The following is a 15,482-nucleotide window of genomic DNA, read 5'->3' as shown; positions in this document are numbered from 1 at the left end:
GGCTACCACTCTACCACTTGAATCCCAGCTCCCTACTTTGGGCTTTATTTATTTGGGTGCTTAATTGGAGATAAGAGTCTCATGGACTTTCCTAAATGGCCTGGCTTCATACTTCAATCCTCATGTCTCAGCCTATTAACGGTTAGAATTACAGAAACGAGCTACAAGCACCTGGCTTAAAGGTAGTTTAAGTCAGTATACAAGATCATATTTCCACCTCATAATTTGCTGATGTTAAGTACTGTAAATTTTTACTTTCCCTTTTATAAATATGTCAAAGCCTATTCCAAGCAAAATAAGAAATGAATGATGCAAAAGTTTATATGTCTTCACATTTTCTATTTCTTTCTTAAAATTTTTGTCTACTTATTTCCTTGTGTAATGCTATAAAACATCAATAGGTTGATTTTCATCTTCAGCTGAGCAAAGTACCCAAGTCATATTCAATACCATAATTCATTTAGTAAAATGATAATGTTATAATTAAAATATATTAATCAGTTCACAGTTTATAATGTGGCTGGGAATGACTTGTGTGCACATACATTATTTTATGGGATAAAGAAATAATAATAAACTATAAACTGATCTGTGCAAAATTATGTAGCTTCAAAAAGTTAACAGATTCCTCCTTAGGCGCTCTCCTTTCCAATCATCTAAAGAGCCTACCACACTGACACTGGATTCTGATTTGGGGCATAACAACACCATTATTGAAAAGATAATACATTCTGAATTGCACTATGATATAGCTGCCCCAAATAATTTTTCAAAATGGACATCAGTGCTGGCAAAGAAAGTTAGCCCTGTGGTCTCACTTTTCAGAATTATCCAATGAAAATGCACTGTATTTATTCAATGTTCAATGACTGAGCAGCTTATAATACTAAATTGCTCAAATATCTAATTGGGTATCAAGTTCTTTTGTTCCAATTCTTTCTGATTCACTATACCCTGAACAAATCTACTCATTTGCTTGATATATGTCCCAAGTCACCACATAATTATTTAATCTCTTGTAGATGGTAGTTTAATAATTATTTATGAAAACAAATTATTGCTACTCAGCAGATTGGGATCTGGGAAATAATGTTCAAAGTCAGCCTGGATAGGAAATTCTACACGACTCTTCAATAATCTACCAACAATGCAAATTGGAGCTGTGACTTGTGTTTCTTTTTCTTTATTGAGATTAAGTTATTATATAAATTTCACAAAATTCCCAATACTGTGGGATAGTGACACTTAGTTAAAGTCATACACATATTTTAACCTTCACAAGGCACATTGTCATTATTATGGTCAATAAAGCTTATGGTCTCTACAAACTTTGACACTACAGCTATTTTTTTCCAAATCGGGTGATATGTATATTTCTTTCCTTTTGGTTAGTGTAAACTGTTCACCCTTTCTGTATTATTCCCTCCCTGCAATCATTACCCTTAGTTCACTTTCATCAATGTCCAGTGTAGCTGATAGTCCCCTATGCTGTGTTTTTTTTCTGTTTCCCTCTGATTCTGTGCCCTTCTCCTATGTTCCCCTCAGATGTTCACATGTATATACAATATGTGGGGTCATGGGGTCTTCTAGAGTTGATATAATAAATTAAGGAGAGGTCCTTTGTTTCTTGAGTTCTGTTTACTTTGTCATATCTCCTTGTATTTAGAGTTGTGACTCAAGTCTTAAAGCACTAGCCTTGAACAAAAGTGCTCATGGACAACACCACAAGGCCCAGAACTGTCACAAAATAAAAAAGAAAAGAAAACAAATGTTCCTACTGAAATATATACTTAGTGTATAATATTATATAAAAGAAGAAATTCAATAAATAGTTTTCAAGTGAAGTGCTAAAAAAGTAAAATTGTATATGTCATAATTTTGCTTGTGTTGATAGTGAATTATAAAGGTTTGTAATTCCTACAATGGATTCTTCTTTAAATAGATTCTCTTCAGATAATCTTGTTAATGTATGTTGTTAATTATGATTTTTTTGTTCCAGTGCTGGATTTGTTGTTGTTGTTGTTACTTTTCAATACTTTTCAGGGCCTACATGCTATCCTTTAACATTTTTGCTCATGCTGGTGCTCTGTCAATGCACTTCCAGCTTCTTGGGGACTAATTGGAGATAAGAATCTCATGTACTTTCCTGTCTTCATTCAGTTCTCAGATTTTAGCCTCCTGTATACGTAATATTACAGGTATGAGCCCCTGGCACCAGGCTTCAAAGTACACATTTTGCATCTATACAGTTATCACAATGAAACCCCCTTGTACAATTTAAATATGTTGATAAAATAACGTAAAAAGATTACTAGGATTACAGGTAACCAGTGGAAAAATTTTACGTAAAACAACACAAATAGGGCTGGGAAAGTGGCTCAGTGGTAGAGCGCTTGCCTTGCATGTATGAGGCCCTGGGTTCGATTCCTCAGCACCACATAAGCAAAAAAAAGCCAAAGTGGTGCTGTGGCTCAAGTGGTAGAGCGCTAGTCTTGAGCTGAAGAGCTGAGGGACAGTGCCCAGGCCCAGAGTTCAGACTCCATGACCAGACCCAACAAACAAAAACAAAACAAAACAAAAAAACACAAATAAAAAACCTGGAAACTCTAATTTTGTGAGAGAGTTCCATTTTTATTTATTTTCTTATTGTCAAGGTGATGTACAAAATGGTTATAGTTACATGTATGAAGTAGTGGGTACATTTCTTGTTGAACAGCATTACTCACAAGACAATATGTTGGAAATGAACTGTACAACTTGGGAGGTGAATTGAGCGGGGAGGAGAGAGTGGGAGAAAAATGAGGGAAGGAGGTAACAAATTCCATGAGGAATTTTCTTATTAGCTTCTTCTAACTTGGTTCTTATTCAGAGAAGTCCCTCCCATATATGTAAAGATAGTTGTAGGAAGAAATTTTGCTGTTTTAATAATCTTCTTTTAGTGAGCTGAAATACTTATTTTATATATATTATGAATATTTATTTCTACAAATTAGCTCAAATTCTTATTTCCAAAACGGAAAATAAGATAGCAACTTCATGGAAGTGTAGTGTCTGGTAAAGTTGTTTTCTTGAGAACTAGAGTTCTCAGAAGAGAATACTGCCTTTGTTGAATGGCATTATAACTTTGCCCTACTGGTATCTGTCAGAATAATTGAGTATTTATTCATATTTTAAAGCAATTAAATCATAATACTGCTATAAAGTGAAGGCTAAAAGATTTACATAATTAAAAATAGTGAAAGTAGGAATGTGAGTTCTCATCAGAATTCATATCTGCAATGGAGGCAATGAAAACTATTTGAATGTTATCATAATTCCTGTAAACATATGTGTATTAAATGGATATGTTGACTCTAAAAGCTTTTTCTCTCTATCTCTCTCCCAGTCTCTTTCTTTGCTGTTTTTAGTTCAAGTTGTTTTCTTCAGGAAATTCTTTCCCCACATGAGGTAAAACTCTATCCAAATCCAGAGACATTTTCAGGACAGAAATAGTCATAGATTTATTAGTTAAATTTCAACCAAATAGGTAAATAAGTAAAACTCTGATATAAGCATGCTTACAAATACATATTTCCAGGAGAATTATTAATGTTTTACTTCATAAGAATAAAATATATCCCATGATTTACTTTGGCTTTCTGAGGTAAAACCTTCTCTATTCTCTGTGAACTATGTTAAGTGGATTTATTCTATGGTGAAGAGTCAAACACAAAGGGAAGACTGAAATAAAAGGACTTTTATAAAATCAGACAGATCTATCTTTTTGTTCTGAGCTGGAAAATTATTGAATGTACCTTGTTTTCAATCTACTCAAGATGGGGTAGTCTATTTGTTTTCAAATTCTCTGCTCATGAAAAAAAAATGGACAGGGCATCTTAACAGTAGTCAGATGAAGCATGTGCTTAAGCAAAAGAACTATAAGTAAAACTCACTGAGAAAAACAATCAAGAAATGGATTTTTTTAGTTTTAATTCAACATATGAAGTATATAAAGCAGTGGAATTAGATTCACTAAGTACACTCAATTTGTATTAAAACATAGAGCTATCACAAAATCAGTCTCTAACTAATTAAAACTCTGAAGTTCAAAGCCTCAATGTGACTCTTAATTGAATACACCTGAGGATTTTATTTGACATGAAATCTTGTTCATAACATAGTCAATCTATTTATTATTGGAAGCACTTAATAGTTCTGTCAACAAATAATTTCTGAAAGTCTGTGCTGGGCCAGGAATAATATTAGGCATGTACTCATTTGCCTTAGGAATCCCTAACAAGTAAGAAAAAAAATGTCACATAAATTAGTGTGATGTATTAAATAAAGTACTTAGACATGAATGGTACAGTTAGAAGGCAAGAATTACTGTCAAAAGTATTTTCATAGGGGAGAGAGGCAAGAAGCCAACCTAAACTCAGTTCCACTGAGGAAAGGACAGAGATGCTAAGAGTTAGGATGAAGGAATCGTGAGATTCCTGAGCCTACTGAGAAATCTTAAAAAAAGAAAACTCAAAAAACGCTTTCAGAAGGTTTACATCTCAAAGTAGAGACAAAAGATGTACAAGAATTTTCTAAAGAATATTCTCTTAAAAAACAGGAGTCTGGGGTCTGGAGTTAGGAAGAAATATATCTGGTGTTGAGTAAAAAGAAACATTATCTATCTTTCCCAGTAGAATATAAAAAGAAAACAAATTCACTGTTTCTGAATTGAATTCAAATGATAAACACAAACCACATAGATAATCTTAGGTAAAGAATGCATTTGTAGTCAACCATTTTATATACTTTTAGCCATCTATTCATTTCTGCCAGTACTGGAGATCTAAACATGATGATTTTCCTTGTCAGGGATATCAAAATATGTAAACATGTGTTGTATAGATGCCACTAAATATTTGGATTCTACACTCTTGTTTTGGAATAATATAGTGCTATACAATTCACTATGGTTTTGTAGACTGGGATTACAAAGGTCATTGAAAACTTTAAATTTACCATCAGCCTTATGAAATCTACTCATTTTTCTACCTGAAAGACCCAGAAACTCATTCATTGTGGTCCTTTGGAGGCTTAGCAACATTGGAGAAGACATTTTCATTCAGAAGCTCCACACTAAATTTTGGGTATTGAGCCAAGTGCCACATACTCAAACTATTACACACACACACACATCTAGTTTGTACATATGCAGTTTCCTTTGGGGAGAAACATTTTCTCTCATTATGCTACTTGTATCTCATAAATGAAATGTGGACATTAGCAGATAATAGTAAAGAAAGAATGCCCTTGTTTTAAGAACAATATTTTTAAATTTACTGTGAGAACAAGTCTATGATCAGTAAACATGTCTGAAGAATAAAAATAATGTTGCTTCTCAAGAGTGCCCCAATATTGCCAGACTGACTCATTGTTTTGCAGAATAAAATAATTGAAGCAATTTATCCTCAAGACAAGGGCTGTATAGCTCTATAACTGCTATTGTATGTGTGGTCAGAAGAGGAATAGTGCAGTTTGAAGGGAACCAGGTGCAAAAGAGGTAGATTTTTACCCAGATGTAGTAATGGCGCCAAAAGACAGAAACAAAGGATAGGCTTTGGTCTACTTGGGAGAAATTGAGGCCATATATCATGTTGTGGGCCACTTACGTACCATTAAGCATTTAAAGTTTTACACATAAAGGAATGGTTCTTGTATTTGGACCTTGGCAAAGCTTCAATGCAGAAAAGAGAAATTAATAGATATTTAATTCCTATAAAAACAAGAATTTAAACTAGGATCTAAAATAGAATCTAAACTAATCTAAACTAGGATAATTGGAAAGGTTTTCATTTTCATCATACATATTGAAATATCAGCTAATTTATTACCTGAAAATGGACACTTTTCCAAGACAAATATTAAACATGTTAGAATCTTCAATCTTGTTACACTTTTTTTTACTATATTGCATTTTTCTTATTTCATATAATACAACTGAAACATATTTAAGGGTTAAGCTTAACTGTACCTGGGGTGAATTTTAAGAAGATAAACTGGCAAAAGGACATGAGGGGTATTTGTGGTTTCTGCCCACATTTGCAAAGGCTTTGAAATTGTGGAATGTTTATTTCTGTTTCCATCACTCCCATTTATGAATATCTCTCATTTCCACTCTGGATATTGTATTCTGGAGGGCTGGTCAGTAAAAGCTTAAGTAAAAACTTTGTAAAATTAAAAGCATTTTCTTTGTGTGTGTTTTGGTACCTTGGCTTTATTCAGGACTTTGAGATCTTGATTTCGACTAGCATGCCTGCTTACTGCTAAAGCTATATTGTGCCACTCCTCCAGGCCAGTATTTTGTTAGTTACCCATACATATATCACTAGCTCTCATACTTTTCTGTCCACATCAACTTTAACCAATGATACGTCCATCTCAGCCTTCTGAGTATTAGGATTAGAAGTGTAAGCCACCAGTACCTGACTAAAAGTAGCTTCAAAACAAACCGTATGTATATATGGTACTGGAGTTTAACTCAGGACCTTAAGCTTACTTGGCAACTTCTCTACTAGTTGGGCCACATGCCCAGTCTATTTTACCTCAGTTATTTTTTTAGGTAGTCCTGGTGAATTTTGGCCTGAGAAGGCTTCAGACTACAATACTCCCACCTCTATTCCTGCATGCCTGAAATTACAGGTGTGTAGCTCATTTGTTTTTTCAGGTGTGGTCTTACGAACTTTTATCTGGACTGCTATTCTCCCATCCATCCCCACTTCCTGCATGGCTGGAATTACAGACCTGTCCCATCATTCTGCCCTCCACTTATACTTGGAGATCAAGGCTCTCTCATCATGCAACATTTCCACTTTTACTTCCATATTTAAATCTGCTCCCTGCTTTTGTATGTTGTCATATTCAGGCTCCATTTATTCTGTTCTTTCATTTCCCATAATACTTAACTGTTCTGATATACTTAATTCATTCTCATATGCCTTCATTTGTTTTGTTTTTGCTGCCTGACCTGGGGATGAAACTTAGCACTGGTACTCTACCTGAGCTTCTTTTGCTCAAAGCTAACACTAACACTTGTGTCACAACTCTACTTCTGACTTTTCTTTATTATTTTTATGTTTATTAGTTAATATTATATTATTATATTTTTATTTATTATTTTGATTTTGGTTTTTCTGCTAGTTAATTGGAATTATGAATCTTACTAACTTTCCTGCCTGGCTGGCTTCAAACTTTGATCCTCAGGTCTAAGCTTCCTGAGTAGCTAGGACTACAGTTGTAAGCTATCAACTCCTGGCTGATATAGCTCTTATTTCATTATGTTTTTGCTATTCTGTGACCCCCTCACTAGCATCCAAATTTGCTTCATTCACTGTGTACTCCATTTGTGCAACAGAGTGTCATATAATAAATGTTGTGTCAATAGCATTAAAGGAAAACCTCTCGTGTACATGTCCTGGAGTTCATTTTGCTTAACATCATTTTATATGGTCATATGTACATACCTATTGAGCTAACTATTCTGCTCATATGCTGATTGTTCTAAACATATACTAATTATTGCAAATAAGAGAAACTATGGTACCTATGTTTCTTTGGGTCTGTCTTACTTCACTTAATATAATTTTTTGAAGTCTTTCCATTGCCTTACAAATGAGGTTGTGGAAAGCAGTATGGAGGTTCCTCAAAAGACTACACATAAGAGTTCTCCTATGCCCCAGCAATCCCACTTCTGGGCATTTATTTAAATGTTCATAAACAAGGCCATACTAAAGCTACCAGCATAGCTAGGTTTATCACAGCATTATTTGCCATAGCTAAGATATGGAACCAACCCAGATGCCCCTCAGTAGAAGAATGAATCAAGAAAATATGATATATATATATGTATTTACATATATGTGTATGTGTATATATATACATATATATATATATATATAGAGAGAGAGAGAGAGAGAGAGAGAGAGAGAGAAGGAGAGAGAGAATGGAATTCTATGCTTCCCTCAGAAAGAATGACACTTTTGAGGTATTTATCAAGACAATTTTAAAAGCACACAATACAAGCTTGGAAAGCTAAATATATTCTATCATATGGAAAAAACTTGACCTAAATAATAATACCAATAGTAACAACAACAATAATAATGAATAAGAGGAGATGGAGAAAGCGAAATTTAAAAGAAGACATAAATGTGAAAGGAAAACTGTCAGGGCATGGAGTGGGAAGGAGAAATGAGAAAATGAGGGCAATGAGGAGTGACTATTATTAAAACACATTATAGATATGTACAAAAATAGCATCATAAAACTCACAAAAAAAACTGTGGAAACAAAAGAGTGTGACCAACAACTAAAAATCACGAATGAGTGGGTAAATTTGATTGAAGTTTGATGTATGTAGTGTGTATATAAATTGCTAAATGCCATACATTATATAGTTATATAATATTTTTCTTTTTTTCATAAGCTATAAGCTTCATCCCATTTTAAAACTTTTGCTAAAAAGTAAGTACACAGATTGCTTGAGATCATTTCACACTTGAGATACTGGATTTTATCCCCTGGACCATACACAGACACAGACAAAGGCACAGATACAAAAGTCACTCTCTCTCTCTCTCTCTCTCTCTCTCTCTCTCTCACACACACACACACTCACACACACACACATGTACACTGTACAAACACAGACGTTCACTTACTCAATGTTAATATCATCATAATCGATGTTTTCTTTTTCTCATCCCATTGTATGTTGTTCAGAGATAGAAATAAGCACAACACATTCATCTCCCATTATAACAGTCTTCATTACTTTTTAATAATTAGAAGAACTACACTTCAATAAAAGTAAAAACAAAAATGTATTATAACAAACATCAGTAAGAGTCATTTATTGTCATTATCATGTATTATGTATTATGCAGAATTGCATGCAATATACTCTTATCACATGCAGTGGCTTTGTTCACACCAGCATCACTTCAATATGTTAATGAGCTGCACTGTGACATTACAGTAGAAAGGACATCATTATGTGACAGGAATTTCTCAGCTCCATTGTAATGTACATGGAACACAATCCCACATTTAGTGTCTGACATTTATTGAAATTCACTGGGGACACATAAAGATAGAAACTATGGAAAAACTTGAGCTTAAGTATCACTTGACTTTAGTGACCATCATCTCTTTCTTTTCTCCTTATTATCATATGTATCTGTGCTTAAAGTTATGCCTCTAAATGTAAACTAATTTGAGCATTAAACAAGAAATTTCTAAATTCAATCACAGTTTTCAGTATGCTGAAATTGGTCATTATTTTGTATTTCATTATAAATTCATCCTGTTATTATTTACTTTTATATTATTTACCTGTATATTAATTACTTGCTGAGAATGGATCAATTTCAATGTTAGTGTAAAACACACAAAAAATACTGAATGTGATTGGAGAAATTTAATACAAAAACTCAACAACAAAAACATTTTAAAAATTAAATATATAGCGGAAAATAGGTAAAAAACATTTATTAAATGTTTGTAAAAAGGAAAAATAGGTAAAAACCATTTATTAAATGTTTGTAAAAAGGAACATTGAGAAGAATGCACACCCATTTGGCTCTGAAGGGTTGTAGAATGAGACAAAGGACAAAAAAAGAAAACAGAAGGTCTACTCAATGCTGTTGCCTCTATAGAAACATCATTATTGACATCCATCATTTTTTTTCGTTTCTATGGTAACGGGATACAGAAGTACCTTAGAAAGGCACAGGGTAGCGTTGAGCATTGGTGGTGAATGGAGGATAGCCATGACAATTTCTGAGAGTCTTCAGACAGTATTTAGTTCAGAGCTTGAGTGCACCAGAGGGTAGTGCTTTTTCTAAGTTGAATTCTCAAAATCAGTTTACCTAGACCCACATCACTTATTTTCCATGTACACTCTTAGAATCTGACAATCAAACCAGAATAAAAGTTAAAAACAGGTTTTATAACAATATAAAAGTACGTCTTCCCTTATATGTATTCACTGGTACCCCGTTTTATTTATTAAATTACTACATAGGATGCAAGACGATATTGTTTAGTTTTTGAAAGAAATAATAAGATGCAATCAGGTATATTAAGCTTATTTTAGAGGTTAAGTTGTTATCTACTTCTAACTTATTTGGGTAAATTTATTCTTGAAGACATTCTCCCCAGATATAAAAGGTGTATTTGATAAAAAGAGAATGGAAGAACTGAGATAATTTTAATACTTTCAGAGTGAAAGTAGAGTTATTCACAGCTAAATAGGTTCTTAGCTTTTTTTCTCCATTGACATATGACAAACACAATACCTACAGGGAAATGAAGGACAAAAGTGTTTTGTGATATCCCCTGAATCATTTCCTGCAATTCCCTTAAAGTTAAAATTGCTTAACATTGCAAGGAAAAAATGAATCAGTAGAGCACCATGGAATGAATAGGCTAAAATAGCCCTCATGAAAAACTCTACTGCCACATGCACCCATTAAATTGCATACCAGCAGCTCTCTAAAGGTCTGTGTGATCTATTCAGTGCAGTTAGTAGAAATCTCATGAAAATAATACCAGTCTCATCTTCTTTAAAGAGAAATACCTTATTCTCTCTCCCTTGACTGTGTATGTGCATGTATGTGATACACTTCATGCTTGTTTCCTTCATTGTAAGGAATTGTTGATTTGTTATCATTTTTATATTATATTTGTCCTAATATTTCCTCCATGAATTCATCTTTTCAATTTTGGAGAAATTAGACAACTCCCTTGGAAGTAATGCTACTTTATCTTCTGTTCCACTAATGCAGTTTTCTATAACTCAATTTTCCTGTAAAGAGGCAGTCAGATTTCACACTCTGAGGTCAGAGGGAATGATGTAGCTGTACTGGTGATGATTGGATCATTCCTACAAGTTAAATGCCATGCTCTTTTGTATTGCTATGAGGTAATGGGAAAGCCCTTTCAAAATCCTTAAATGACTAATTGAAGTGTGCAGAACTAAAAATGATGCTGTTATCAGTCACTGATGAAGCACTGGTATATTTTGCCTATGAATATTTTATATTTAAAGAGGAACTTATTTTCTATTAATTTAAATTCATATTCTTATTTTATGAGTTTTAATTTGGTAAGATAATATCTCGTCCATAATATTTAAATCATTATTTCAGATAAATAAGTCAACTTTTATGAGTAAAACCCGCCATGTGGTATGATTATTAAATGCGGGCAAAACATTTGTCAGTGGGTTTTCCACAATAATATCATGTATGTGTACACCTCATTTTCTTCAGAGGAACAAATGTCTGTTTTTACTTATAGTCACTCACTTCAGTGATCAAAGTGGAAGAATTTTGTGAAATCAAGAGTTAAAGGGATATTGTGCTCTTCTCAAGCAAGCAGTTGTCAAGCAAAGAGCACTAGCTAAACATCTTCTCCACCAATTCATTTCTGACACTATATCTAAGTTGATAGTCTAAAAGTGAGACTTCCCCTTTCTTTTTGATGGAAGCATAAAATTCCATTGTATATTTATATCACATTTTCTTGATTCATTCATCTGTTGAGGGGCATGTGGGCATCTGGGTTGGTTTCATATCTTAACTATTGTAAATAATTCTGCAATGAACATAGTTGTGCTGGTAGCTTTAGTGTGGCCTAGTTGGATCTCATTTGGATAAATGCCCAGGAGTGGAATTGTTGGATCATAGGTGAGTTCTAGGTTTAGTCTTTTGAGGAATGTCCATTATGCCTTCCAGAGTGGTTGAACTAGCTTACATTCCCACCAACAGTGTAGTCATGTTCCTTTTAGTCCATGGCCCGAGCGGAATCTGCTATAATTTGTTTTCTTGATAATGGCCATTCTAACTGGTGTGAGGTAGAATCTCAATGTGGTTTTGATTTGCATTTCTTTTATGGCTAGAGAAGTTGATCATTTCTTCATGTGTCTATTGGCCATTCTTATTTCATCTTCAGTAAAATCTCTTTTTTATTCTTTAGTCCGCTTAATAATGGGAGGGTTATTTCTTTGGTGATTTTTTATTGGGGGAGTTAATTTTTTGAGCTCCAGGTATTTTTTATATGAGATCCTTGTCTGTTGTATAGCTAGTGAAGATCTTGTCCCAATCTGTGGGTTTTATATTGATGTTGCTAGCTAGGTCCTTTGCCATGCAGAAGCTCTGAAGTTAAATGCAGTCCCATTTATCCAGACTTTCTTTGATTTGCTATGTTTCTGGATCTTTATTTAGGAAGTTTTGATCTGTGCTGAGGAGCCCTAGCATATCCCTTAACCATTCCTGTAATATATTCAGGGTCTCTGCTTGTACCTCAGGGTATTTGATTTTGGTGCAGAGTGATATATAAGGATCTAACTTGTATAGCCAATTCTGCCAGCACCACTTGTTGAAGAGACTTTCTTCAATCTGACAATTTTGTATCTTTTATTGAAGATTAGATGGCTGTAGGTGGGATCATGTCTGTGTCTTCAGTTCTACTCCATTGGTTTTCATGCCTGTTCATGTGCCAGTACCAACCTGTTTTTATAACTACAGCTTTATAATAGAGGTTGAAGTTTGGTATTGATATTCCCCCAGCACTGTTCTTCCTGATAAGAATTGTTTTTGTTACTTGAGGTCTTCTATTTTTCCATATAAATTTTGGATTGCTTCTTCTATTTCATTAAAGAATATTGTTGGGATATTGGTAGGTATTGCACTGAATTTGTAGATAGCTTTGGGCAGTATTGCCATTTTCACAGTTAATTCACCCAATCCAGGAGCATTGGAGGTTTTTCCACTTCTTTAAATTCACTTTAATTTTCTTTTTTAAGCTTTTAAAATTTTCATCATAGAGGTCCTTGACCTCTTTGGTTAAGTTTACCCTTACATATTTTATTTTTTAGAGGCTATTACAAAAGGAGCTGCTTTAAAAAATTTTCAGCCTCACTCTTCTTATTGTTGGTATACAGAAAAGCTACTGATTTTTGTGTGCTAATTTTATACCTTGCTACTTTGCCAAAGTTTTGGATCAGCTCAAGTAATTTGGGGGAGGAGTCTATGGGGTTCTTTAAGGACAGAATCATGCATTCTGCAAAGAGGGAGAGTTTTACTTCTTCTTTCCCTATTTAGAGCCCTTTTATGTTTGTCTCTTGTCTTATGCTCTGGCTAGGAATTCCAATACAGTATTAAGGAAGAGTGGAGAGAGCAGACATCCTTGTTTTATTCCTGATTTTAGAGGAAATGGTTTCAACTTTTCACCATTAAGTATAATGCGGAAAGCCCATTATTTGTCTTTATTTTGACTTGCTGGGAGGCTAATCTGAATGGTGAGATACTCAGTATCATGAGGTGTGTTGAGTACAAAACAACAACAGAAATGATTCAATGTCTATGGAATCAGGAGAGAAGTGTAAAGTATTAATTTGACCATTTACTTGTTTAAAGAAATATTTCTTTCAGCTGAACTTTATATGAATTTGTTATTTTTATAATTCTAAAATATATGTCCAAAATACCAAAGGATAGATGGAAATAGATGGAGTGTGCATAAATCTTTATTTTTCTAAATTCATGTTAAGAGATTGTCACCAGGAAAGTTATATTGCCTGTTCTTTAGTTTCATCTAGAAATAGAAGAAATAATGATGTACAGAGATTTTGTAGTGAGGAAAAGTAATCTATAAATCACCATAAGCCATCCAGAATATGATTCAAGTTCAACAATAGTAGATTGTTTCAACATTTTAATTTTAAATAATAATGTTTTATGTAAGATTTCTCATTCTACTTTAAAAATAAAGGAAAAACCAGGCACCAGTGGTTCATGCCTGTAAACTTAGCTATTTAGGAGGGTGAGATCTGAAGATAGAGGTTTGAAGCCAGCTGGGTAGGAAAGTCGTTGAGACATTTTATCTCCAATTAACCACAGAAAAGGTTGGAAGTGGAGCTGTAGCTCAAGTGATAGAGCTCTCGCCATGAGCAAAAGAGGCTCAGGATTATCCTACCAGACAATGAGTGTATCAAGAAAATGTGGTATATGTACACAATGGAATTCTATTCCTCCATCAGAAAGAATGGCATTGCCTCATTTGTTAGGAAATGGAAAGACTTGGAAAAATTCTATTAAGTGCAGTAAGCCAGGCCCAAAGAAACATAGGTCCCATGGTTCCCCTTATTTGCAATAACAAGTATATGTCTCAGACAAGCAGAAATGGTACGATAAGTTGATGTTAAGTGAAATGAACCCCAAGATAAGGACTCAAAAGTTTTTTTTTCTTGCTTGCTATTGTTTCTAACATGTTTATAAGATATTTCTTTGTTGCTTTTTATGTCCCTCCACCACAATATAACCCCTGTTTTCACTGTATTTGATGTTGGTATAATTTGTGGAAGGGAAGGGAAAAAACAAATTGTTTAAATAGGGATACAGGTGGACCCATTGCAACAATGAGACGTACAAGATGTTGGGGGGGGGTGTTGGGGGATGGGATGGGGAAACAAAGGAGGAGGCAACAATTCTTGATAAGAAATGCACTCATTACCTTGCCCATGTAATTGTAACCCTTTTGTACGGTATTTTCACAATTAAAAAAAAAAGTCTTAGGCACAGTGCTCAAGCCCTGGATTCAAGCCTTGGGAAAGGCACAAAAAATAAATAAAAATCAAGGAAACGAACAGGGACCTAACAAACGCAAACTTACTGGAGCTACTGCATGAAGGATCACTTAGGTTAAAATTTTGCTGCTTAATTCAGAACACTCAAGTTAACCTAAATGCCCGGTGAGGTTACCTAACACCTGGAGGCATTTCAATTTCATTTCCTGCCCTCCCCCAAATATAAGACATAATTGAATAAGCTCATGGCATTCACACATTTGTCTGGAATCCCACAGCTTCCCTCACACAAGATTTTCCAGTACCTCAATTTCTGATGCAATAAAACTGAATGCTTCATGTTTTTCTGGATGAGTTTGAATCTTCTTTAATCTTCTTTGAATCTTTTCAAGTCTAATTTTAAATCTTCTCAAGTCTAATTTCAAATGTGACTGGAGACAGCTGTGGGTAGGATATACAAATTTTTCTCTCTCCATCTCTTATTACTTGTCTGCAATTCTCTACATTCTACTCACTTTTTACTTTCCAATAATCTGTATCTCAATCCTAATAATCTAAATATATGGAATCCTCATTAATAATTCTATAGTAACTCTTTCTTGAGTTGTTCTGCTAATAATAAGTGTATAATATTGTGTGTATGCCAGTCGTAGGGACAAAGCTTTTTTAAATTTTTTATTTTTTTTATTAAGTCTACTGCTCTATCACTTATTTCACAACTATACTTCTGGTTTTCTAGTGGTTAATTGGAGATAATAGTCTCAAGGACCTTTCTGCCTGGACTGAATTTGAACTGTGATCTCAGCCACCAGAGTAGCTATGATAATGGGCATGAGCTACCAGTGCCCTGCCATGAGTA

The sequence above is a fragment of the Dipodomys spectabilis genome, unplaced genomic scaffold (genome assembly GCF_019054845.1).
Source record: "Dipodomys spectabilis isolate Male_0828 unplaced genomic scaffold, ASM1905484v1 ptg000140l, whole genome shotgun sequence".
NCBI classification, from domain to species: domain Eukaryota; kingdom Metazoa; phylum Chordata; class Mammalia; order Rodentia; family Heteromyidae; genus Dipodomys; species Dipodomys spectabilis.
The sequence above is the reverse complement of the archived record's forward strand: the minus strand, read 5'-3'. Positions refer to the sequence as shown.